Below are 26,082 nucleotides of genomic sequence, written 5' to 3'. Positions count from 1 at the left end.
AAAGGGAAGCACAGTGGCCACCATCCTTTCAGCCCTGCCTCAAATTGGCAATCTACCAACTAGACCAAACATTAATTTCCCCAAACCATTGTAAAGCATGAAAGTGATATCACACACACACAAAAAAATGTCAGCTGGACATTAAAATCAGAACTTAAAAAAATACCTAACTTAATCACTTTGGATTTAAACAGAGAATAAAGCAACTGATACTCCCTTGGCACGACTTGATCCAAAAGGGATAGGACCTTCTTTTAGCACCAGTAGGTCTATTAGGATGGGGCTCCGGGCTCATGACAGGGCTTGTCTCCCTTCACAGTTATCTATAGCATCATCAATTACCCCTTCTCCTTCTCCCTTGTTCAACTGGTCAGCTTTAATTTCTTTCTGAATGTTGGCAAAAATTTTTTATTGAAAAACAAATGGTCCAGCAATATCTTTTTATATAATACAAGCTTAAAAAAGGAGAGTGTATGTGTGCTTCAATCTTATAATTCCATATTTGATTTGTGGTATGTTTTGGTTCCAGGAAGGCATTTTAAGAATCCTGGTTATCTCAGACCTAAATACCCCAGTTTGCAGACAAAGGAACAAGTAGAAAATGTCATGCTTCCTGCAGATTGCAACACCCCTGCTCTACCTATTTCCACCACAACCTTACTTCTGAGATCTTTCTAAAGCAAGCAGGCAATAGTGATCCTTCTTCCTGAGTTCCAGTTTTATACCAGAGAAAGACAGACATCTTCCTGTTCTGGGTTCTATTACTACTAACAGAGAAAGGGCAAAGACTATGAGTCTCACAGTCTTTAACTGGCAATCAGCCCACGGCCACCCACACTTGACTGCCTGGTAAATTCTGTCTGCCAGTATTGATAATGGTTGTTGACAAACTCACAGGATTATGGCAGCTTGACACAACGACTTTGAGAAGAATAAATAATGTTTGTTTTTTTAGTGAATAAAACTCATATTTAAGAATTCTGCAGCTCCAAAATACCACCCCTGAGTTTTCCTCAGGCCTTTTTTTCTACCCTAAACACAACAAAGAGACAGAACACAAGTTCGCCAGTAACTGTGGCTCTCTGTGACAATGACTTTGCAGATTCCCTTAAGGGAGCCCTTTCATTCTTAGAATATTTGCCCTGATTTATTTATGCAGTTGTTTTATAAAATAATTATACCTATGGTTATTAAAATGACTAAATTAATAGAAGGATTGCTATCCCAGCATCTTTCTTCCCAGTCAGTCCAGGATTAGGGCTTCGGGTTCAGATCGAACCTCAATACCTGCAGAAGGCAAAGCTGCAACCCAGGTAATTTCTGTCTTGGAAGATTTTCTTTTTTTGTAGGGGAGATTTTTCATTTCCACTCCTTACTTCTAAGCTACTCCCTAATAATTTTTGTCCCAGATTAGCCCAGAGCAACCTCATTGTATAATAGCATCTGAAGAGTGTCTGACCCCGCTGAGGAGTACATCTCATAATGCCATCCTACCTCCTTTACTGAAACTATAGCTTGCCAGATCATCAGCATTCTTAGCCAAACTGTGTATCCCATATCCATTTCCTTAAGATCTTGTAGATAATCAGTAAGAGATTTAATACACCAGCACATGATAAGGTTACAGGGGCAACATCATATAGCTCTTAAGAGTATGTGATTTAAAGTCAAACTGTAATAACTGCAACTTTTTAAAGGCTCCATAAAGCAGAGCTATCATTATTGGATTGTTATTGTTATAAACAACAACAGCAACAATGGCTATTAATGGTGTACTGACCATCGTCTCCAAGTAGTATTGTTTTTCTAGAGGCTTTCAATGATCTTACCCTTTGAAGGGAGGAATGTGAAGTTTCTGTTTCTAGATACCCAATAAGGGCATGATTTTGCTGAGATTTCTTTTTTTTCAATCTTTCTAGAACCTCTCCTGTCCTGCACTGAAGGCTGGGCCTGCTCAGGGTTATTGGGGTCTCCAGCCTTGATCAGTTAGAAGCTACAGGAAGGGCTGAAATATCACGTGGCAGATACAGAACTGGCCAGATCGGGTAGCCAAGAGTGTGGCCACTTTAAGTCTCCTTACTTCCTCTTTTCTCAAGAGCCCGGAGTTCCAAGCTGAGATTCATTAGGTATCCTTAAGCTCCATGTAGGATGAGCAGATGAGAAAAGTAAGGAGTTTCCTTTCTCTAACCCCAAGAATTTTGATATTCCACATGAAAGAGTTTTCAAGAAATGAAGACTGCTTTCTAACGTGTGTGTGTGTGTGTGTGTGTGTGTGTGTGTGTGTGTGTGCGCGCGCGCGCGCATGCGCATGTAAGTATTGGACAAATGAACACCACCCCCCTCTTAATCCACAAGAGGTAGCACTGGAATTAGTATCTGAGCCACTTGTAAGTGGAACTAGCAGAGTGGTGATAAAATTCCAGAGGGAGCCATTGTGCCCCACTATTTAAGATTGATTGTGGGCCTTTCTCATTTCTGGTGCAGTAACTAGAGCATCCTCATCTGCAAGGATGCTAACACTAAGCCATGTTCCAAGAACTAATGCTTTGCTGGCTTTGGCTACTACATTGTGCTGGCTCTAAAATAGAACATATTTCTCAAGTGAGTTAATGTCTATTTACCGCTTTGTTGTAATGTGTAATTATCATAAATGACACTTAATTGTTTAATTACTAGACCAAAGGGTAGATAAGAACTTGCTGCAAGGAAGACATAAGACCAAACCTCTCTCTATATAAAAAGGTATATATATATATAATATATACATATGTACCATACATGTTCATACATATCTAGAAGTATTTTTATATGAGTGTTATGTATAAATCAATACTTGCACATATTTTCAACATCCCAGATTGTCATGGGTTTGATTCAGTGATCATACAAATAGATTGCAGAAAAGATGTAGCCAAAATAAAGTAATGGTTTGGTTGGCTCAAAATGCGAACTCGCTTTAAACAAGGCTGCTTTAGTAACAGTGTTACTACCAGCCTATTACTAAAGACTACTCTGTTGAGTAACATTATCTTGTCCTCTTGTTCTCTCCTATTTGAGAAAATAATTCACAATATGGGGAGAACCTAAAATGACTGGAATGCACATAGTGCCAATCCCATATGGAGGGAGGGTGGGCTAATTGGAATAAAGTTTTTTTGCTGGAGTCTAGTACTTACCCAAAAGACAAGCTGATCCTTTGAGAAAATATAAAGAAAGGAATATCCACTTAAACTCCCTCTGTGACTTGTGACACATAGTTCCTGCAGGTCTTAAAGGAATATTTACCTCCGTTTCACACGAAGAAAAGATATAAGACCTGAAAATTTCAAAGCAATTCCAGGAATGTGCCATTCTCACAACCAAATCTTTTCTGAGACACTGTTCCTTGTGGACTCTCTCCCAAATACAGTTACTGTAGGCTTTGAGCAGTCATGCCAGCTAACCGTGGCTGATAGTCACAGCTCCTGTTGATTAAGCACTTACTACATTACAGGTGTTAGGGTAAGTGTTTTACCTGTATTCATTCTACTTATTTCTCACGATGATCTTTTTAGGTCCATGCTACTCTTATTTGCAATTTACAGATAAGAAAACTAAGGCTTGGAGAGGGTAAGTCACAAGCCCATTGGCACACAAGTAATAAGCGGCAGAAGCAGGATTTGGACTCGGGCAGTCAGACTCCTGATCTCATCACCTTAACTACCACTTTACAATGGTTTGGAACTCTTGCTAAAGGTTTCAAAAACTCAGAATAGATTAGAGAAAATACATCAGCTTCCACAAACCTTGAGTGTTCTCAGTGGCTGATGAAAAATATCTACAAAGCAAGTGAAAAAACAACAATAGCAACAGAGGTTCTGGTGAAACCAGTCTCATTGTGACTCAGTCCTTAGGAACAAACCAAGACTCCTGTTTCTCCCCTGCCTGGTGCTGACTGCTGCAGTAGAAGCAGAGGTGCAGTGCAGGTTAATTGTTGGGTAAGTGTGTTTAGCAGCTCCCACTCCTGGGGCTCATTAACCACAAATGTGACAAGCATTACAGAAATGGTACAAGTCACCCAGAGAAGAACTGGCTAATGACACCAAGCTCACGCTCCCAAGCCCAGAGGTACGTTACATGTTTCCTTTAAAGGAATCTTTTAGTGTTATCACAAAAAGACAGTTGAATCTTTATATTTTGTTAGCTCCCTGGTACCATCATATGTGTACTACATATCTTGAAAAGAGGCTTGCGATGTCATGAAACACACAGCATTTTATAATTATCCTTTTGTATAAAGTCTTTTCCTAATTGTCTTCCTAATGTCCGAGATGACTGTACTCATTTGAAAATTGCTTAATTTGGCAAAGGAGATTTTATAAGACATATGGTCTGCAAAGCTAGTCTTATCCCTGAGGAAAGAGCAAAGAATGCACTCATATGTTTTGAGGAAAGGGGATTTTTTGTGTGTGTATTCCTTCAACAAAGTTATTTGTTTATATTCTTTTTCTATGTAGACCTGCTATTTTGGAAATTCTTCTATGTGATTTGCTGTACATCAACATGAATATTCCCTGTTAAATTTTCCCATCTTCCATGTTATTCTTCTATGTTGTTTTGGGTACCCAAAATTCCATTCTGAATGCACTCATATTCAGATCTCAAATTTGGTGAAAACAATACTGGTAATCAAACAGCAACACTGTTGCATAAGTGTCTTCTTATCCTACCATGCAGATAATTATTTTTGAATCAGTTAGTAACTTCCCTAGCTTCTGCAGGCAAATGTGGCTTTAATTTATTAAAAGCTCCTTGAAGGTCATAGATGACAGGCATGCCAAATGCAGGAAAGTGACACATTTTTAAACTGAAGTTTTCATTGTTGCCATATCATGTGACCAATCCACTTGTGTGAATTTTTCTGTAAATGCAAATAAAGACACTAAAGGTAATAGTTCTGCCCAACATGAGCCAACTAACATGATGTAAGTGTCCTGTATACAACCAAAAATGCTTTAATCCTTTCCCTAGAATCTGGCTCTCAGGACTTTAACATTCAGAATTTTAATGTTCTAAAATTATGGGATTGTAATTTTTAAGATTTTAGATGTTAGGGATTTTGATCTTTAGAGATTTCAGAATTTGAGATTATGACATTTATTTTGGATTGTGTCTTTCGGGATTATGATCCAATCCATTTCATGGAACCACAGAGAAGACCATGCTAAAAATCAAGCCCAGGATTTAATTGTAAAAGTGTAGAACCACAAAGGAGAGTGAATATACAGGTTCGACAGATCTCCTATATCCAAGTCAGGACCTCAATAGGAAAAGAGTAGATGGGAACATTTTGATGAACCAGCTGATAATCTTGAACTACAAGATTCCCATAAAGCCTCCTTCTAGGGCCCTTCTTCCTGGAGGAGAGCAGTGGCTACCTGCTTGGAGACTATTCATAAGATAATTGTCTCTTTGAGATCTGCCTCTAGAATTCCTCATTCCCTCTAGACTCTTGACCAAGGAGAAGTCTCAGCCCAGCCCAAGCACTATTCCTGGAGGAAACAGCTTGTCTGCTAAAAGAATTGCAGAAACCAGTTCAAATGATCTGGTAAGAGTAGAGGGCTATATATGTGGAACTGAAGCTTAAGGGTCTTGGACTGGGATGAGGACATCAAGGCTGGACAAAGGAAAGTTTACTAACATGGAGGAAACTAGCCATGATCAGAATTTGATGCCCTACAAAGAACCCCTGGATCTCATTCTAAGGGTCTGTTGAGATGTGTGTTAAGGCTTGGTGAAGAGACTGTTTACATCAACTGCTATGGCAGAAAATCACCTTCCCATCATCCTTTTCCAGATATAAATCAGTTCATAGATCCAGAATTTAGTGACTGATGAGGAAGCCAGGATCCCTTGAGGAAGGACCCTTCAATGCCACAACCAGTATATATAGTAAATATTCCTTTGATTTTTTTTCCCCAAATGTATTTGCAGCAGAGTAACTTTGCACTGTTGGAAAGGGAAAACCCAGACTTTTCAAAGCCTGTTAGATAAGGAGTTGGGGTTGAAATTATACCAAATGAACTGAAATGCTATCAAAGATATCTGGTTAGAGTGGGAGCCCATCTGGACATAGTGATAATGGAATTTTAGGTCAAGTTTGTTTCACAGTGTATTAAAGTGTTCACAGACCCATCCTGAGGTTATTGTCCACATTCTGAGTGTGTGTAACTGAGTTAAACATATTTGTCAGGTGATAGAGCCCTCACACTCATTCCTAGATTTGTAGTATAAGGGATATTATGAGGGAAGGGCTAAGCTGAAGTCCCTGAAACTGTCTCTATCACCATCTAAGACAATAAATCAGAAGTAGCACTGCATGCCAGGAAGAATTGCAGAGATTAGTAACACAATCAAACACCTGAAGAATACAAGGGTGATGTTTTCCATCATATCCCTGGTTCAGTTTTTCTGCATGCTCATTTCCGGGCATACCTAGCCCTGGGAAATCCTGAGAGCTCATGGTGGATGATGGTGAATTATCATAAACATAACCAGATGTTAATGCCAATGGTATCTGCTGTGCCAGATGTGCTCTCTTTACTGCAAGTGGATTAGCAGGCCTCTGGTACTAGGTATGTGACAATCTCGCAGATGTGTCTTTCTCAATGCTCATAAGGAGGAAGGATCAAAACAGCTTACTCTCACATTGTAGAGACAACAACTAACTTGCAAAATTTGTGCTTCCTGTTCCCACACTCTAAGGTCTGGTTTCCACTGCAGGGCTGAGAAGGGAAAGAGTTGCTTCACTGGGTGCACAGAAAGGGCTCCATCAAACTTGAGGCTTCAACTACCACATTTAGGCTTCTTGCAGTAGTGGACCAAAGGCAAATAAATAAATTACTATATTGGCAGTGGTAATCAACCCTGACTGCTATGGGGAGTGACAGCTGCTGCTATACAATGCGGACAACGAGGAGTATGTCCCGTATCAATGAGATGCACTTACTGGCATCTCTCTTGATTCTGCACACTCCTATTGGCTCCTCCTCCTTCCCTGCCTCACTCTCCTTGTCCCTCCCTGCATCTCCCGGTAATTGCACCCCCTGACAAAATAGTAATACAGAATCCTTTGCATTGGACTCCACTTTCAAGAAAACCCAGGCTCAGGCTGCTGTAACACTCGCAGGTTCAAATGTACTTATTACACAGAGAGAACACATATACCAGACATTTTACATATTCCATTTCACTTAATCTTCACAGCAATCTTGAGAGTGGAATAATTATTTCTGCCTTCCAGATAAGGAGACAGGATCAAATGAGTCCAAGGACTTTCCAGAGGACATCCAGTTTATGTGTAATACAGCCAGATTTGGAACCAGGAAATGTCTAACTCCAAAACTCAGTCTCTGTCCTCTCACGGCCTAGGTCAGCAATAATAAAAATGAATGCTCAGAGAGAAGACAGTGCCTCCTCTTATGTCACTCTGACATAATCCCCTTTGCATTATTAGTGGTTGGTTTTCACTTTAAGATTTTGTTTTTCTTTTTAATATATAATTTAGTACACAGTGTATTATTTAACAGGTAAATACTGTAGGAAAGTTGAAGGGAACAATAGAGTATTTTCCAGGAACCTACTTAGGATTCTATCATTCTGAAATGGGTGATAGAAGAAATTGAAGTATTCTCCCTTTTAAAACTCAAGATTTAAGAAGTAAATACAAAGATAAAGTATAAAGTCAGTTCATTAAAATATTTTCTATTTCAGAAAATAATTTGTTTTAAAATAAATTCAACACAATAAGAGGCATGAAAGAAGAAAAATACAAAACTTTATTATATAAAGTTTGCTTATGTCACCAAATAAACTAAATGGCAATAGAGTAGAAAGAAATATAAGCCATAAAGGAAGTGAGAAAGGTTAAAGGGGTCAACAGTAATTAAATGGTGACTGAAGCTGAATGGAAATTGATCTGTATTAGCTGGAGGCCATTCCTGTCTTTTAGAATGTTATGCATCAGTGAAGAAAGAAAAGAAATGTTTCTGCTATTTTGACATGAAAATCTGTTATTTCAGAGTCAAGGTTGCTATTCAAGAAAGCAGTAGATTCTCCGCACACACATTCTAATAATCTACACCTGCTGGCAGGTATTGAAATAGATAAGATCCTTTAATAAGTCTCTGTGGGGCAAAGAGTCATAAGAACTTCATTGGTTACTGGCTGTTTACCCTCATGAAAGCTTAAGGCAGATTGACTCAATCCAATGCAAATAGTGACAGCTCTAGCTATTAGCGGATACAGCCTCTGATGCATGGTCATCTGTCCCCAGGGAAGTATCTGCTCAATAGGGACTCAGCTGACAGCAGGAGGCTGAAAAAACTTGTGCCCTACTTACAATCCTGTCATGGTGTTGCTTCTGGATATTAGGGCTTTCTGATTTAACATATCTAATAGGAAACAAAGCTGAGTGATGTTTATAATTTTTATTATGAATGCTAACATTCCAAACAATCAATCACTATTATAAATGATGATGACAGTGACTACCATTAATTCAGTGCCTACTTTATTCTGGGTTTTTTAAATTGCTGTACTTAAACTCCGCAAGACAAGTGTTATTGTTCAGACTTTCTACGTGAGGAAAGTTCAAAAGAAATAAGTTACTTGCCTAAGACAAAGGCTGAAATAATAAAACTAACCTACGTTCCTCTCTGTTCTGTCCATTATACAATGTGGCTGCTGATTCTCTCCCTGAAGTCTAGAGAAGCATGGGCGGCCTTCAGTAAAAATCTTACAGGTTACCAAAGATATATTACAGAGTGGAGTTAACAGGCATGCTTGGAGTGGTGAAGAAACAAGATTTGGGTCATTACCATAGAGCATGGCTGAATCAACAACAGCAGCAACAAAAATAACAGTTGATTAACTGTAATATGTGAGCCACAATCTTTATCAATTGATGGGAAAATGTATGGTCAATCCTAGAAGGCCATTCATTCATTGAACATCCATTTGCTGAGTGTATTCTAGGTGTTAGAGTTGCGCCAGGTGCTGGAGTTAATGACATAGCTAGAAGGAGTTTTGATATTAGTAGTACTCATTACATCAGAATGCTGTTGTGCTTATGGTAACTACTCTAATTTTTAGCAGTCCAATACAAATGGTCGGCTAGGGCAGGTATTTTAATCTGAATAAAGTTTATAGATCTGCATTTTGATTCTCAATGTAACTCTCAGCTGAAAGCACCTGGAAGTCTAGGTTCTTTTTATAGACAGTCATAGAAGACCATGGCAGAAACTCCCAGTTTATTAACAAGCCTATTTCCTCTTCTTTCTGGACACATGATTAGAATACATTTCCCAGCCTCCCTTGCAGTTGGATGTGGCCATATGACTGAGTTTTTTGCCAACGGGAAGTCAGTGAAGGTAATGAGCACCATGTATTCCCCTGGTCCATGGACATTGTCCATGAAATTTTTCCTCCATGCTTTTTCCCTGGTCTCTGTCTTAATGCAGATGAGCCTAGTGACCCTAAAAAACACATGTGAAAGATATCAGGGCCATACATATAAAGAATCTGTGATGCTGAGTGGCTACTTGGAAGGCCACCGTTCTTAGAATCCCAAATTGAACAATTATATGAGGAAGAAATCAAGTTAAGACACTGAAATTTGGGGAGTTATTATAGCAGTTAGTATTATTTTAATACAAATACTAACATATGTGTTTGACAATATTTATTTGAGCACTATTACATAGTTAATTTCCTCTTACCTAATTCTAATTCAACCAGCAGATAATATGATTCTATTATTACTTATAGGTCTTCTAATTTCAATAATCAGTAATGCATGAGCTATTTCAAATCACATTTCTGAGATTTTCTCTTACTACTGATTTGTTGTTTGGACATTTATGTTGTCCTCCACTTGGATTAGATGGCAATCAAGTAAGGTAATCAACAGTGAGGTATTTTAAAACACAACAGAAAAATATTAAGTTGAGAACCTAAAGTTTGTGGCTAATGAAAGAGAAATTCTGTGGCCTGGGAAAAGACTTTCAAGTATTTTGTTTTGACTGCCTCAAACTAATGAAAGGAAAGAACATCAATATCCTGGAGAAACACAGTGGGGACTGGCCTGCAGGAGCAGAATGTGAGATCCCTTGACTGAATTCTGAATATCTCAAAGGAAATGATGTTGTTTCGTCAGTTCATTTAAAGATTTGAGACAAAGAAAGCTAAGCCAACTCACCAGGTAAGCCAAGTCACCGGGTGAAGAGCAAGAACTCCTGGCCCCTTTCAAATTGGAGGCAGTCAGGTGTGGCAGAAAGAGCATGGACTTTGGCATCAAACCCTTCTATGAATCCTCACTCTTCCACTTGCTGGTATTCAAGTTTCTTTTAACAACCTTGAATTCCAGTTTTCTCACCAGTAAACAGGGAGTGATAATATCCACCTCTCAAAAACACTGTGAGGATTAAAGACAAACTTTCTGAAGTGCTAATAACTAAACTATCTCTAAGTATGGTAGTTAGTATGAGATTTATTATTAATTCCTTGCCCTATGTTTGTAAAAAGCACACAAAGAAAGCTTGAACCAATTGCACCAAGGTACAATATAAAACAACTAAACATTTAGGCTACTGGCTTTACAGTTTCCTTTTCTCATTTGTGCCACGACAAATTTTAGTTCATTTTATTCTGTATCATTCAACAATTAAGGCAAAATCATGGCAACCATTTCTAATAATCTCTTAGAAATGCTATTCAACAAATATTTCTCAAGGGGCTTCAATACGTAATACTTTGTGCTGGTTTCTAAATATGTTGAATACTGCATTTTATTTGGTTCTCAACAGTTATTTGTAACCCTCTATTGTCATCAAGATAAAGAATTACCCTCTCTCAGGAGAATGGAGACTTTTTTTTTTTTTTTTTTTTTTTCTTTTAAAGAACTACTTCAAGGACCATTGAGAGATAAAGGTGTTTGTTGCTATCACTGCTATAAACTTATTCAACTCTCAGTGTCCCCTAGTGATGTATACTACACAGATAAATGAGCATCTTTAAAATACTTAGAAGCATAAGTGGAAGTTAATTTGTGTAATGTGTATTTTTAATTATTTGAAATTGTAGAATAATACTAAAATTATTGTAAGAAGTAGCAAAGAATAAAGAACGGGCAAAGAATTAACTTTATTTCTGCATGTCACAAAGTGAATATATTCTAATATTCCCTTGACCTGAAGTTTACCACAGACTTAGAGGACAGTATGTTTGGTTTGGGCATGGTGTAATTTTAGAATGTATGTTTTGTATTGCGGTAATCTTAGAATGCAAGCTTTCTCAAGGCTGGGACTGTCCAGTCTTGCAGATGCTTTAAGCTCTAATTAATCAAGGCTTATTCTTTGATTATCCCAATATTTGTGCCACACCAACCTTGTGGTGGACTATCACCATGGTTATCATTAATCACCACTACTGAGGGAATCAGATAAGACATCCTGTTCATCCCCCACCTGCCTGAATTCCATCCTTGACCTGACGAAGAAGAACAGTGAAGATAGGAAGCTGTAGTAGGCAGGTTTGTAATACCCAGGTAATATTTCATATTAGCAATGATAGTAGCTCCTGTCTTGCCTCTTCCACAAACTACTTAGAAAGGCACTTCTGCTGTACATCTCTTTGGAGAGCAGTGGTGATCTGAAGAAATGCCTCCTCTTGAAAGAACTCTTTTTATTCACAGTAGAATACTCTTGAATTTTGCAGATCATCAAACACACAAAAAAAGGTTTTTTTTTTAATAGTTGAGGAAATAAGCCTAAAGAAAATGTGTACCTAATCCTATTAGCTGACTTAATACAGAATTATTAAAAGCCTTGATATACAGGATTTAACACAATCTTTCTAGCAGGGTATGATGTAATCTGTTTTTGTTCCTCAGCTAGCAGATGGCTTACCTTTAAGTAATTTCCAATATGTTAAGAGATCAAAAGCCATCCTCTTGCCACCGAGGCAGTAATCGTTCTTCTCTGCTGGGGGTTGCTTGGTCCTGTGGTAAGGATATGCAAAGGCTCCTGGCATTTCCAAAGATAGAAGGGCGACATTTCTTCAGACTTTGAAGTTAATAATCCTTCAGAAGTTGAAAACTGAGGGATTTTTCAAAACCCTTTTAATGTTCTATATGCCATGTGTGAAAGTAAATATCTGTAAGAAATCACTGAGGGCTGGTGCTATGCTTGGAGGAGCACTCTGCAACTTTGTGTGTCACGGACTGGCACAATCTCTTATTGCTGAGGTGTGGAGAGATTATGCTTCCATTCAGTAATGTTCTTTGGAGATTGACTGTCTTCAGAAGGAGGCTGGAAATAAATGTATAATTCATTGAATTTTACAATGCAATGGGCCATTGCTGAGCTCACACTACTGCAGTATTGACAGGCCTAGCCTTGTAATCAAGATACGACTCTTCCTAAGCTTGGAAGCTTTCAGGTGCATCCTCCAGCATTTGTCCAGTTGCTGGAAATGATCTAGTGGTGAAGAATGCAGTACATTTGCATTGGGGATTCTATTTGATCTTCTCTAAGAGAGAAAAAAATGTTTTGTACTTCAACATTTTAATATGTTCCTAATGGATCCAGAGCACAGAGCATTTTTCAAAAATCAAATTCAGATTTTCATGACACGCTGAGTCATAGAACCCTGCTGAATTTAAGTTCAGACAAGCCTAAGTATCTCAGGGTCTGTTACCACCTTTGCTTAAGGCTCTTGCTTTTGATACAGAGAGGTTTCATTTTATTCCTTGGACCAGTTATTTTCAGACTACTTAAGAGAAAAGTCTCAGTAGGAAAAGATATTCCTAGGCATACAGGAGGCCTAAGGTTGGCTCTTCCCTTAGAGATAAAACAGATTTTTTTAACTTATGTAGTAGGCTGCTCTACTATTATCCCCTCTTCCTTCTTACCATTTTGGTTTATGCATTTGATAGTTGGGATGTTGCCAGGCTATGGATGGATACATGAACATCTACTAGTCATCAGAAAAGACACAAGGAGAAAACATGAAATAACTCTAGAGATGTGCAAAAGCCTGCAGGCACCAAGTTTCACTTGGAAAGGAGATATGAGTAAATGGCCTGGGGACAACCAAAAGGATGAGATGGAAACTTGAAATGTGATAATATCATTTTATCCCTACACAGAAAACCATGCATGAATGGAGAGAACACATTTTCCCAAAATAGACTCACTGACTTGTTTGGAGCTAAAAGTAATATTTGCTCCTTGTTCTAATCTGCAGCCAACAAGGTACAATAATATTCCTTAACAATCTCTGAAGATTACACCTCAAGTATTCTGCAATGTATTTTCCTGTTTATACTTTTCTATTACTTTAGATATCCTGAAATAATTGATCTAAGCAATAAAATAAAACTCTTCATATCAAAAGCAAGGGCTAGTGAGAGTTGGATGTATTATTTATAAAGATTCTTATGTAAATCCCCCACTTATACATTGAGCTTGTTCCCTTTTTTCCAGATTAATCGCAACCCAACTGCTCCCCATTCTGTCTGGGATCTCTTTTCTTGTGCTTAAAAACCAGGGTTATGTCTTTGCTTTCTTCTCTTCAGGATAAATGGATCCATAATTTCTTTAACTTATTAATTTTTGAGACAGGGCCTCAGTCTGTCACCCAGGCTGGAGTGCAGGGGTGTGATCATAAATCACTGCAACCTCAAACCCCTGAGCTCAAGCAATCCTCCTGCCTCAGCCTCCTGGTTTTAGCCAGGACTACAGGCACAAGCCGCCACACCCAGCCAGTATCTTTATATTCTTAGCACGGTCTCCCTATGTTGCCCAGGCTGGTTTCTAATTCCTAGCCTCAAGTGATCCTCCATCTGAGCCTCCCAAATTGTCTTTAATTTATTGTTATTTAATGCCTCCTGCTTACTCATGGGTCATCTCTAGGTTCATTATACTCCAAGTTGTGAATGAGAATGTAGAATGTGGTAATTCAAGTAGAAGACTGAGACTATGGCAGGCCATGGGTTTGTTCTTTTTAAAGTCATGTATAAAAGATAGTCTGACTTTGAATGAAATGTCTAAAACCTAATCATAAATGCCCAAAGAGCCTAAGAAATGGGTAATTTTGGGAAGTCAGTGATTCTATTTGAAAGTTGGCCTATTAGCTTGTATAATAATTGCCCCATCTTCTGAGACTAAGGTAACATACTCAATTGTCACTGGACTAGGTAAGTGAGATTGGTGTTAGGAATGGGAGGGCAGTAGTCACAGAAAACAAAAATCAAGAATACAAATGAAACTAGAGTTACTGCTCAACTGCTCAGCATTGACATAGTGTGGTTGCAAAATGTCAGGATCTGTAATTTGTTTGCCCCTGAATATGGCTGAACACTTAGAAAATAGTTGCTTAGTTATTCTCCTTCACTCAGAAGATTCAAGGCTTGAAGTTCCTGGGCTTCCTGTTGGGAGAACTGAGGATGAGGCTAAGTGGGAGGGTTCTACCCCCTCTGCTTCCATGGCTTCTTTGCAATCAGAGCAGCTCTGCATACCCCCTCTGTTCATCTTCTGTGGAAGTTACAATAAACAATAATTTGCCACTGCCTAATTATTCAGTTCCCCTCTTCCATGGGGGTGTGTCCCACATCCCAGTTGTACCTGAACCACGGTTAATCCATAAATCAGCTAATTTGACATTGGACAATGTCAAATTGATTGTATAAAGTACTTGTTGGATAATTGGGCATCTAATTTTTAAACATGAGAGAATTTTAGGTCATGCACCAATATGACACACATCTCACAAAAAAAAAACCGTGATGACTATTAGAGAGTTCTGGGTTCTTTGAAAGGAAAATACTGCATAAATCACAAGAACAGGTCTTTTCTCCTGGCTTCTTGTGGCATATCAATATACTCACTCAAGCAGGGTGAAGAGACATATTCTCTCTAAGAGAGATTACCCTGCAGAGTGCTGACAATCACCTGTCTCCTACCTCCACCCTCCCATATCACATGCCAGGGAGTGGGTTAATTTTCTGCACCTTGAACTTAGACTTTGAATTCCTATTCTCATCCCTTTGTTAACGTTACAGGAAAAAAATCCCTACCTGTAGTGAATGCAGAATCACAGTGCCAAGAAACATTTTTGGAGCTCAATAAATTCATCTCTCTGCCTTTCTGCAGGACTGTGCCCCTTGCCACCAGATCTAGAGCTCCTGGGATTTTGAGGCAGTGTAGAATGAATACAGGATATCTATGCCTACAGCACACAGTCAAAAACTCAGCCCAGCAGTGAATGCACAGCACTTTCTGTATTCCTACTGTGCCCTGAGTAAAGACTTTTCACTTCATACATCATTCACAACTTGCTACAGGGATTTCACAAAGCCAGTACATACCCTTTACACAAAGAAAAGAAGAAAAAGAACAGACCTGGGAAGGAAAGGAAAAAGGTGTGTCTGCCAAGTGTAGCATTATCAACAGGGAAATTAACAAGGCACAATTTAGTTGGGGATGTTAATCAAATAAACAAATGGAGTTTCTCATTCTGTTCACACATTTGAAGAAGCCTAAAAATGTGAGTCAAACATGGTTAGAAAGTTTCATTTCCTCCCTGGGCTCTGGTGCCATGAGAAGCAAGGCAAAAGACAGGGAAATTGGAAGCTACTTTTCCCCTAGAGAGATCTGGTAAACAGATGCTGAGGTAGTCCTACCATCTGGCTTACAGAATCCTGGGGTCCCAGAGGAAGGTGCCACCTGGAGGTGCTGGAGATACTGTCAGTGCTGGGTAGCAGCCTCTGTGGACTGAGGAGAGAGATCCTAAGCACACAGAGGAAGAAATGCCTTCAGTTGAATCCTTGAATGTCCCAAGCCAGGATTTTTTTCCACAGCAAAGTAGAGGGACAGCTTATTTCTTGCTAATCCTTGAGGGATTTACCCTTTTTTTTCCCAAAAATGATTCCTTCTGAGCCTTATCATTTATTTTCTGTAATAGCCACTTCTACTAAACAGTTAACTGCAATCTTCCTCCTCCTCCCACAATTCTGTGTTATATTACATTCTAGTTGGATTTCACAGTAGCTTGATGGGCAGATTTGCATAGGAGAAATTAAGCCATAGAGAATTAGTCAGAAGAATTAATCAGAGATAGAGTCATTAGTTTCTAAGTTGTGAATTAATTTAGGAAAACCACTGGATATGTCACTTTCATTGTCTTTTCCTCTTGAGAAATAAAAAAAAATGTTTATTTTTGAAGGTTGGCAGGAAAGATCTGGGACTGTAAGCCTGTGCTTTGATATTACTGAGTCATCTTAGGCACCAATGGCTCACTCCATTCTCCTCTCCTCTCACATTCTCACCAACTCATTCATGAAGAAATGAAAGGCAAGTTGTTCTCTTTGTCTTGTCTAGAAGCCCATGTTCACTGATCCAGGATCACCATTCGAGTTGTAAACGCCAGGTGTTGAGTGTTTAGGGTTCTAGGACAGGTCACCTATTCTTAGCCTACCAGCCCAGGAGCTCCTCCCACACTGCAATGCAGCAGGCTCACGAAGAACCTCAGATGACAGCTGATCTGGGTAATGTACATGGCCTGTACTTACTGGCCAAGTTCTGCTCCTTTCTTGACTATAGTTTTCCCGGTCCCTATCTTTTCCAGCTCTTTTCCCTGGTCTCCTATATCCTCCTTTCCTGTTCCCAAGCTTTGGGACATCTATTGAGGTGCCTCTTTCTGGATCACTAAATGTAACCCACAGCCTCCTCAATCCCAACTCTGAGCTTGACCCACTTCCCTGACTTGGGAACACTCCACAGTTCTGAGCAGAACCCCTCTATTAAGCCAGCCTTGGGGATCTTGTCAGTTCTGATTTCATTTATCCAGAAAAGGGATTAGGTATTTTTAGGTTTGCACTAAACAGCTGGAGGTTGAGTAGAAACATCTCATAGAACTCTGAGTTCAGCTTCTTTTCCCCACACAAAGGGTCAGTTAGTTCTGCAAAAGCAAACTGAGAACTAGAAGATCTTTGGGGAGAACCGAGCTCACTTATTTACTTATTTAGCCATTAATTAATTCAATAAATATTTGTCAGTTTACCACTATGTGCCAAGCATTATGTTGAACTTTAAATGCTGGTCCTCCCCATATTTGTGCTTCTAGAAGGATGTGGCTAATGCCTTGCTCATATAAACAGCTTTGGAATAAAATAACCATGAAGTATTGCAATTTTGTGTGGGAAATCTGCATGCAATCAAGATGTCTGATTGTTGCCGTGACCCAGATGCCAACAACATATTGCTGCAAAGATCACCATGGCAGCCTGCTTATAGAAAATGTTATATATAAACCTGGGTCAGAATGTATGGTTTCAGGACAGTATCCAATTCCATTATCTCTCCCTTGTGGTTCTCCTAATGATTTTTCTGGGACCTACCTGCTTCATGAGAACAACAGGACTGACTCATCCCTTCATCATTATTCAGCTTGCGGATTCTAATATTCACCATGTGTTTGATTGGCTTATCTGCCTCTTGCCTAGAAACTTTGTCAAGAGGAAATCCATGATCACAAGATGACAGAAAAGACATTTAAATTATTTACTATTAGTTGTTTATTTTGATTTTCTTTGTTTCATGAAAAAAAATCAAAACATTGTTATGCCACTGGTAGTCTACAATAGGGCTCTATGCACATTAGGGCTCTATGCACTGTTTCTCTAAGAAGAAACAGAAGCATCACAGTATGGAATAAAAATCTATGACAAGAGGAGAGTAATAGAGTGTATGCACATAAAAATGAGTTCTGATTATCTCTGTCTGGTAGCTTGGGAAGGTGACAAACAGTGTAAGGTTTAGACATGAATAGGATTCTAATGGTTTCACCGTGGAAACAGTACAATGGACTATTTTCAATAGTACTGCAGGTAGAAACCGACTTAATGACATTTGCTCATAAAGGCAATGTAGATTGCATAGTTTGAAAATTGAAGAGAGAAATACTTTAGATTAAAAATAATTTATAGGGTTTTTATGGGTTGCTTCATTTGATCAGCCATCATTTGCTCAGGAGTCTTTAATAACTCTATGGTATCTTCAATGAAAAGCTTTTCTCAACAAAAGTAGAGTTACTTTTAAAAGACAACTTTTTAATACTGCCCTGAAAGATAAAGAGAACCTATTGAAAATAATTGAAGAGCCATAGGCATATTGCCTTCCTGTGATTGCTAGAGATTTGGAAGAATTTCTGCCCAAATTGGGCTGGATTTGTAAAGATGTCCATAATAGTGTTTGGATTCAGACCAGCTTTTGTTCAAAGCACTGAAACAGCATAAGGGGGGTGTGCAATAGAAGGACATGATTAGGACAGTAGCTTTTTAACTTTGACAGCAGAGTGGTTCCCCAGAGTCACTGACTACATTTTCCCCACATTTGTTAGTGGGGAAAATGCTGGATCATTGGAAAGTAAGCAGATGGCTGCCCAACTTTTTGTGAAATGAGAGGAAGGAAGTGCCACAAAAGCCCAGCAGTCTTCCATCAGTGCTCCTACCAGTGCTACCAATCTAGGTAGATTAACAGGCGCATGCGTTTGTAATGTGAGCCATGTTTCATCATTTGCCTTAAAGAAATAGGGCTCTTTTTGCCCTGTTTAGAATTGAGTCCACAGTTACAGGAAACCCACCTGTTGCTCTGTGGTTCTTCTAAAATTTACTTTCCCAATTGAAATTGAAACACACAAATACTAATATATTGTTAAACCTTCTTTAAAACAACACTAAAATATTCAGAGGTTGGCAATGTGATTTTTCTCAGAGACAAATCAGAATAAGTTTAATACAAGAATATAGGTTCTGGAACCAGACTGCTCAAGTTCAAACCCTGGCTCTACCTCTAATTAGCTGTGGAAATATAGATATTTACTAGCAATAAATTAGAATTTATTAAATCACTCTAAACCTTAATTTCCTCATCTGTAAAAGAGGTTAATAATTGTGTCTACCTTACAGTTTTGTCATGAGGGTTAAATGGAATAATGTACATTAAGTGCTTAACAAAATATCTAACCTATAGTGAGAGCTTAATAAATCTTAGCTATAACTATTCTTATTATCAATCATGTGTATCTAATAACATTAACACAAAAATAAACACTATACAAACAGAGCCTGTAATTGCAGAAAGAGAAAAAAAACAAGGTGGCTAGATACCCCCCAACTTCCCACCACCTTACACAAAAGAAAGCTCTTGACTTACGATCTTAAAAAATAGGTAAATGACACTTCTATAACTAAAATAAGGTTGAAAATTTATTCTAGTTATTAAAGAAAAGCTGAAGACTCTAACTCAAGAAGGTAGAAAACGGAGCGAAGGAAACTCAAATAAATGGAAGGAAAAAAAAAGATAAAAGCAGAAATCAATGAAATAGAAAGCAGCATATAACAGAGAGAATAAACAAAGCCAATCTTTGGTTCTTAGAAAAGGCTAACCAAATTGATTAAACCTCTGGCAAGACTATTCAAGAAACAAAGAGAGAAGAAACAAATGACCAGTGTAAGGAATGAAAAAAAGAATATTAGATCACATCCTGAAGATACTAATTATAAAATAGGAAGATGTGATTAAAATTTTGCTTGTATTTGAAATTTTAGATAAGTGAATAAATTTCACAAAAAGGGAAAATTTAATATTCTTTGTTATTTTTGCAGGGATATGGATGAAGCTGGAAACCATCATTCTCAGCAAACTGACACAAGAACAGAAAACCAAACACCACATGTTCTCACTCATAAGTGGGAGTTGAACAATGAGAACACAGGGACACAGGGAGGAGAACATCACACACCAGGGCCTGTTAGGGGCTGGGGGGCTGGGGGTGATAGCAAGGCGGGGAGGTATTGGGGAGGATTAGCATTAGGAGAAATACCTAATGCAGGTGACAATGTGATGGATGCAGCAAACCACCATGGCACGTGTATACCTATGTAACAAACCTGCACGTTCTGCACATGTACCCCAGAATTTAAAGTATAATAAATAAAAGAAAATCCCCCCAAAAACTCTGAAAGCTAGAAATAGAAATCAAAACTTTGATAAAAAAATATGATATAGATATTATAAACACCATAGCAAATCATTATAATTACTGGTACAACATTGGTGGCTTTTCCTTTGGAAACAGAGACAGATAATGGTAACTGCCTCTTTTTAACGAATTCTATTCAACAGTGTGGTGAAGTTTTAGCCAGGGTCGTAAAGAATGAAAAAGTGTTTTGTACTGTCTATAATATTATTAAATTATTAAATATTGGAAAAGTTATAAAAGAGCAACATCCAAAAATCAATTGTGTATGTGTATATATATATACACACACACACCCCAGCCACATAGTATAAACAATTTTAAAGATGCTATTTAAAATACCATCAAGCCAGGTGCAGTGGCTTATGCCTGTAATCTTAGCGACTCAAGAGGCTGAGGCGAGACAATTGATTAGGCCCGGGAGTTTGAGGCTTCAGTGAGCTATGATCATGCCACTGCACTCCAGCCTAGGTGACAGAGCAAGACCCCATCTCCATTTGAAAAAAAATTAAGAATATCAGGCACCTGGAATAAATCTAACAAAAGATGTGCTCACTCAATGGAAAAACTTATGAAATTTTACTAACAGGCATTAAAGAATACCTAAATAGTTATATCACATTAATGGTTTAGGTTCAGTATTGTAAAGAGTCATCATCCCAGTCAAAATTTTACTCTGGGTGTGTATATGCATGTGCATGAGTGTATATGTAACTTGGCAAGTTTATTCTGAAATATGCATGGAAACGTGATAGGTCAAGATTAGCCTTCTGAAGAAGCACAACGTGAATAGATATATTTAACAGCAAAAATGCAGTAATTAATACAATGTGATATTGACAAAATAGGCAAATAGGCCAATGAGAAAAAAATGGAAAGCCCAGAAACAGAATCATGAATCAGCAGACACTTTAAAAGTCACAAATTCTCTTTTGTGGTAAATTCACAAAGAGAAAGATGGCATGAAAAACAGGAAGGACAGTGTATTCAATCAGTTGTGCTAGGCAATTGGGTAACCACTGATATGAAATTGAACTTTTAACCTATGCCAACCAGAGAAATCAGTTTCAGGTGGATTATAAACCTGAATGTAAAAGGCAAAACAATACAGAATTTTAAAAGTACAATAAGTGAATATCTTTGTGACTTTAAGGTAGGGGAGGAATTACTAAATACTGCCAAAAATGTGCAGCCATAAAGGAAAATATTGATAAATTTGACTCAAAAAAATTAAAAAAAAAACTTGTGTCAGAAAAATACTATACAGAATGAAAAAAGAAGGGATGGAGTAGAAAACGATATTTGAAACATATTTTATGATTAACAAATAATACTTTTCAAAAATTTAAACACACACATGAACACACACATACAAATTCCTCAAAAATAATAATAAGATAGATATTTAGAAAACTGGGCAAGAGACTTGACCTGAAACTTTATATCCAAATGGCTGAGAAATGGATGAAAAAAGGCTCGCACTTAATAGTAATCAGATAAATTCAAATTACACTTATATGTGATTCCACTACATACTCACCAGAATGGATAAAATGTAAAGACCAAGTTTTGGCAAAAATTTGGAGCAACTAAAAAAATCATATACACTGCTGGTAAGAATGCAGACTGGTTCCATCACTTTAAAAATCCGGCAGTATCTACTAACACTTAACAAAATCATACCTCATTACACAGATATTCCATCCCTAGGTATATACCCAACAGAAATGCATATATATATTCACATACAAGAAGGTTCACAGAAGCACTATTTGATATAGTCTCACACTGAAAACTACCCAAATACCCATCAAGAGTAAAATGGACAAATTATGTAATTCACAAAAGAGAATACTACATAGCTATGAGAATTACAACAATATAAATCTTATGAACACCATATTGAATGCAAGAATTCAGATACAAAAGATCTTATTGAATCAGCCAATTTATTTAAGTTCAGAAAAGGCAAAATTGTTTTGTAGTGTTAAAAGTCAAGCTAGTGGTTACCCTAAGAGAGTGTGACAATACAAGTCAATCTTTTCTTTCTGGATCTGGCTTCTGATTAAAGGGGTAAACTGAGCTTGTGAAAATTTACTGACTACGTACCCTACAGTGCTATAGAGCAATAAAACTTATTCCTCCTCTCTAGCTGTAATTTTGTATTTGTGAACCAAGCTCTTCCTTTCTCTTACTCCCTCTGACCTTCTCACCTTCTAATAACCATAATTCTACTATCTACTTCTAAGAGCTATTGTTTTTAGTTCCCATATAAGAGAATATGCAGTATTTATCTTTCCATGCCTGACTTATTTCATTTAACTTAATGTCCCCTAGGGTCATGCATGTTGGTGCAAATAACAGAATTTTATTCTTTTTATGAGTGAATAGTAATCCACTGTGTATACATACCAAAGATTAATGAACATTTAGATTTATTCCATATCTTGGCTCTTGTGAATAGTGCTGTAAAAAGCATGGAAGTACCAATCTTTGATATACTGATTTCCTTTCCCTTGGACCAACATCCAGTAATAAGATTGCTATATCATATGGTTGTTCTATTTTTCGGTTTTTTTTGAGAAAGCTTCATACTGTTTTCCATAATAGCTGCACTGATTTTCATTCCCATCAGCAGAGTAAGAGTTCCCATTTCTTCTTGCTGGCATTTATTTTTAAAATCTTTTTAATAACAGCCGTTCTATTAGGGTGAACAGCCAACAGTGGTGTAATAATATATGATTGTAGTTTTGACTTGCATTTTCATGATGATTAGTAATGCTGAGCATTTTTTCATATACTTGTTGGCTATTTGCATGTCTTTTTTTTTTTGGAAATATCTGCTCAGATCCTTTGTCCATTGCTAAGTCAAATTATTTGTGGGTTTTTATTATTTAATTATTTTTGCTGTTGAGTTATTTGAGTTCCTTGTATATTCTGGATATTAATCTGTTGTTGAGTTAATAGCTTGCAAATATTTTCTCTCATTCAACAGGTTGTCTCTTCACTTTGTTGACTGTTTCCTTTGCTGTGCAGAAGCTTTGTAGTTGGATACAGCTCCATTTGTCTATTTTTGTTGTTGTTGTTTTTGCCTGTGCTTTTGTAGTCTTATCATAAAATCTTTGCCTTGGCCAATGTCCTGAAGAATTTCTCCTATGCTTTCTTCTAGCAGTTTTTGAGTTTTATGTCTTACCTTTAAGTATTTAATCACTTTTGAGTTGATATTTACATATCATGAAAGATATGGGTCTAGCTTTATTCTTCTGCGTATGGACATCTAGTTTTCCCAGATCAATTATTGAACAGTCCTTGGGTTCCCAGAACTGTGGGTGGAGGGGTCAAGATCACTACTGGTGATGGTAGCTGGGGCATGAAGCTCCCAGGATCTGGGGAACATGAGCTGAGGAGCTCCCTATATCCAGGGAGCCTCCCTGATGTGCTGGACTGCCTGTTATGCGGGGTCTAGGGTGCTGGGTGGACTAGGTGCCAGAGATGTGGCTGCACCAGTGGGTCCAGCTGGTGTCACAACACTGCAGCCCTCTTATTGGATACGGTGGGGGGGATGTCTGCAGGACCCCAGGAATGTGGAGGTGCAGGGACGACTGAGTCTCAGGGCAAGATGTAGTCTCGTGGTAACTCTTCTCAGAATGGCCCCATGCTATAGCAGCCTGGGTCCTGGGACAGAAGAACACAATGTGGATTTTCTATCTGGAAAAACACAGCGATGTGGATGCCAGGTAACTCCCTGGAGCTCAGGAAGTGTGAAAGCTGAAGGGCTCTCCTCTAGCTAAGATTGCAGGCATGTGTAGTGGGAATTTTGGCTACTGGGAATTTCTCACTACCTTCTACCCTACAATGAAGAGTCCCTCTTGACTTTCAATTGATTCTAGCTGGTTGTTTCACTTTTCACTCTATGCTGCCATCTTAAGTTTCCATGTCTCAGAGGGTCTTTACCACTTCCTTGCTTAAGTGTTCTTCCTTAGAGGCTTTATTAAAGGTGTGATTATCTACTCACTATTTTGGTCCTTCCTCATGAAGGAGGTGGGTGCTGGGCACCTCTAGCCAGCCATCTTGATAACATCTCTCCAAAAATTTTTGAGTAAATGAAGAAATATACAATGTTCATGAATGAGAAAAACTCCTTGTAGTTAAAGAGCCCAGTCATGGGTCTGCAGAAACTTGGCTGCAGGTGTGTTATGTGGTCCATCACATCATGAGAGAGTAATGTCAGCTCTAGGGCTCAGACTAGGTCATATTCAGAAAAATCTCATATCAGCAAAGTGTTAGAGGCCATGCTGGTAAAATGTGGATATTACCTGGCATTCTGCTTGGTAAGACAAAGGAAAGTGAAATTCTCTGATCAACATATGTGTCTTAATGCTGTATAATTTCTACCTCATTATGTTTTTAAAAAGAATCAAAGTGCATTATTGTCCAGAAATGGCTATCATTTTTGTAAAACCTAAGACAAGGTTATGCCCTATTAGATATTAAGACAGATAGCATGATAATTCCATACCGTTTTAACTCTCTAGTGCTTAAAACGGTATGGAATTATCACAGGTATGGACAGCTAAACAGAAAACAATGAAGAGTTAAGAAGCAAATCCACGTAAATGATGAGATAGCATATAACACTTCTCTTGGCAGACCATTCATTAATCTATTTTATAATCAATTTAACTATATTTACTAAGATAGGCACAAATTATAAGGTATCAGGCATACTGTTTCTATTCCTGCTTTATCCCCAAATTATAGGGTGGAATAATGAGTTCAGTTGAAAGAAATACACTGATTGTCACACTGCCTTATTTAATGTGATGTTTACTCTGATGTCAATATCTATCTTTTCTCTGTATCCAATTTTTCCATTGGCTTATTCTATTTGTAAAAATTAAATTTAGCTATTATTACATATAATTCCTAAGTAAGAAAATAGACATTCATCTTGTAACACTACACTCTCACAAAATTGGCAAAAACCCAAAGTCTGACAATAGCAAATGTAGGTGATGATGTGAAGCAATGACAACCTTCATACACTCCATGTGGGAGTAAAAGTCAGTGCAATTATTTTGACATTACCTAGTTACGTTAAATTTATGTATAACCCATGGCCCAGCAATATCAATCCTAAGTATATAGTCTCTTGCATAGGTGCAACAGGAAGTATGTATAAGAATGTCTACAGCAATATTATTTCCAAAATGTGGACACTATTTACATTGCCATCAAGATCAGAAGGGATAAATAAATTGTGGGACAGTATATAATGGAATATCACACCGCTATGAAAATAAATGAATCTCATCTACATGCAACTACATGATGTCAAGTGATAGAAGTCAGACACACAAAAATATGTACAGTATGATTTAATTTATATAAAATTCAAAATTAAGTATAACTACATTCTAGTGTTTAGAGATACATAGGAGACCATAGTATAAGAAAAGGTATGGGGTGATAATCATAAAAGGCAAAAGGTAATCTTTGAAAGAAAGAAGGGGATTGGGACCAGAAGGAACACATGGAAGCTTCTGGGGTACTGATAATTGGTTTCCTGATCTGGTTCAGAGTCACACAGATGACATTTTACTTATTAAACGCATCTTTAGGTTTTTATCACTTTTCTACATATGTGTTATATTTCACAATTCTTTAAATAGTTAAAAAAAATAAGTTAAGCATTTTGGATATTTTTTCTTGGGGAGCTAACAACGTATGTCTCTGGACCACGATTTCTCTTTTTTTGTGGTTGGGCTTCCCCTGAGACCTAGAATTCCTGGTAATTCAGGCTCACTGCATGTATCACTCTGTGTTAGGAAATAAGCAACTCATGGTCTTGAAATGCTTCACATTTCACATGAAGCTTAGGTAGTTTAGCATTCTCTACTTTAGAAATTTGGATGTATTTTCCCTCATGAGTCTGTAATTGAGTCTGTAATTGGTTTGGTTTTTTTTTTTTTTTTTTTTTTTTTTTTTTTTTTTTTTTTTTTT

The 26,082-nt window shown here is 37.8% G+C and overlaps 1 protein-coding gene across 19 annotated transcripts in view; it reads right to left on the bottom strand.

Annotated features, from left to right (window-relative positions):
• Positions 1 to 26,082, bottom strand: part of MTERF1 (mitochondrial transcription termination factor 1) — a 477,890-nt gene that overhangs the window by 27,231 nt on the left and 424,577 nt on the right. For 15 of the 19 annotated variants that reach the window (XR_005201547.1, XR_005201539.1, XR_005201535.1 and 12 more), the window contains one exon: positions 11,946 to 12,347. The exons of 2 other annotated variants lie outside the window; for them this stretch is intronic. The gene's annotated coding sequence lies outside the window, so the exon portion shown is untranslated. Of the gene's footprint in view, positions 1 to 7,799; positions 9,516 to 11,945; positions 12,348 to 15,115; positions 15,224 to 26,082 lie in introns of those variants that run through there. 2 more of the 19 variants (XR_005201534.1, XR_005201546.1) reach the window with 2 other exon arrangements.

Source organism: Cebus imitator, unplaced genomic scaffold (assembly GCF_001604975.1).
Source record: "Cebus imitator isolate Cc_AM_T3 unplaced genomic scaffold, Cebus_imitator-1.0 Scaffold98, whole genome shotgun sequence".
Taxonomy (NCBI): Eukaryota; Metazoa; Chordata; class Mammalia; order Primates; family Cebidae; genus Cebus; species Cebus imitator.
This window is presented reverse-complemented; position numbering and strand designations above follow the sequence as displayed.